The following is a 1,909-nucleotide window of genomic DNA, read 5'->3' as shown; positions in this document are numbered from 1 at the left end:
ATTGCGAAATTGTAGGTACAAAAGGCATCCCAAAGGAAGTCCCGAGAATGGAGGATAACTTGAGCTTCAAAGAACGTCAAGCTAAAGACGTTAACCAAGCGCTTGTTGGGAGGCAACCCAACATTGGTATCATTTTTTTCCATTTTTATTTTTCTATTTTTTTTGTTTAATTTGTTTTCTTAGCTTGCTCACATCCCTACCGACTTTTCAAACTTATTTTTAACGTAGTTTTGAATAAGTTTGGGGTGATGAAGTGGTGGACCGTGATTTAGTTGTTTTTGTTAGTTTTTTATTTTTATTTTAATAAACCCGAGGTGAATCTTGTCATGAGCATAACATAGAAAACTTAGAAATACTCATGTTTAGGGACATAGGCCGAGTTGCCCATGATAAAAAGTTTTTTTATGTGTTGGTTGAGTTGACTTGATGCATTGATTTGAAGGTTAGGTTAAAAGGTGCACAATTAATAAATTGCTTGTTTGCTTTGAATCATGCTTATACCTTGTGAGACTTGAGCTATAATTTCCTTCTTGTGTGATTTATCTGCATTCATGTATTTGTTTCTAGAACTTGCTCCTAGTCTGCCTAAGTCTACATAGTGTTTAAATGATAAGAGAGGACGTTAGGCCATCCTTCTTAGCTACTTTCTATATCCAAATTATTGACCTTACTCAAAACATTTTTTCGTCAAAGCCTTTTTCTTCGGAAGCTAAATAAAGGGGAATCTCCATGCAATCTTGGCGAATTTTAGTTTATATTTTGTGAAAAGAGTTGGAGAGATAATGTCACGCCCGCATTTTCTAAGGATTAGAAAACACGGTTGATCGCGACTAGGGGAGGGTTAAAGAAACGGGGAAGAAAAAGGGAACAACGAAATATACACGACCAAAACAAAAGATTAACTAAGAAACTTAAAACAATCTCGAAGACTGTCTCAACAAAACTTACTTTGAATAATAAGACCCAATGATAAAACAGTCCAAAGGAAATTTAGGATTTTAGCGGAAGCGTCAAGACATGGAAAAATGCCGAGTATGATGACCCGACAAATCCAACAACCAAACAAGATATAATTTTCCAACAACTCTGCTCAACATCCTCCACGTCCATCGCCGTTCAATCTGCACATTAAGAAAAACAATATGCAGGGCTGAGTACTTGATGCACTCAGTGGACACATTCCAAAATACAGTTTGTCAAGCCATAAACGAGTGTTCTTGGGGGTTTTAATTAAAAAAACCCAAGTACACTAAAAACATATTTTTATAGTAAAGTTCGGTTGCGCAACCATTTTCCATCCACATCCACCATCACCATATCTGAACTACATGACAAGGAACGTGGCCACGAACCAAGTTACTAGACCGGCCAACTCCAATGAGATAGCGCACGATCTACTGGGTGTACACCAGTCTGAGCAGGGTTTGCGGCCCTACTGGGACCCGAATTCGTTAACATACATGGCATAGCCACTTCAGATAGGTTCATTCAAACACAAAACATGACAAGACAAACATTTTTCACCTCCTTTCACATATCAAAATATTTAGGACATAGTCCTTATTTAAAACGAAAGCCCACCTCACAAGCCTACTCCTCACTCACTTCTTATTCCAACCGCCAACAATGTGCACAGCTCACCCTTTTCGAAATAACATCGTATGCGAAAATTAGACTTTGCATAATAAATTAATTTAAAAATGATGCATGCATCCTATGTGCGTGTGTTCAAATTATCCTTCATTCTTTCATAGAGAAAACACATATATAAAGTCCTCATATTTCCTGCTTTAATTCATCGCGTAGTAAACTGCTCAAACAATTTCCGTCTACGGCTCGAGCTTACAATTAAACAAAAAGAAATCCACTAAAGAAATATTTTAGTCTAACAACAAAAGTAACAACTAAA

General features: G+C 36.9%; 1 long non-coding RNA gene across 1 annotated transcript; it reads right to left on the bottom strand.

The window, feature by feature from the left end:
- Window positions 1-896: 896 nt before the first annotated feature.
- LOC125198019 (uncharacterized) lies at window positions 897-1,644 on the bottom strand. The gene is made up of 2 exons (XR_007172337.2): window positions 1,582-1,644; window positions 897-1,121 (listed from the first exon to the last, which is right to left on the bottom strand). It is a non-coding gene; the product is annotated as an uncharacterized LOC125198019 (long non-coding RNA).
- Between the last annotated feature and the right edge of the window lie 265 nt (window positions 1,645-1,909).

Source organism: Salvia hispanica, chromosome 1 (genome assembly GCF_029641045.1).
Source record: "Salvia hispanica isolate PSC_SH4W2 chromosome 1, Shi_PSC_v1, whole genome shotgun sequence".
In the NCBI taxonomy this organism is placed as follows: Eukaryota; Viridiplantae; Streptophyta; class Magnoliopsida; order Lamiales; family Lamiaceae; genus Salvia; species Salvia hispanica.
Note: the sequence above shows the minus strand (reverse complement) of the source record. Positions and strands in the feature narration are given on the sequence as shown.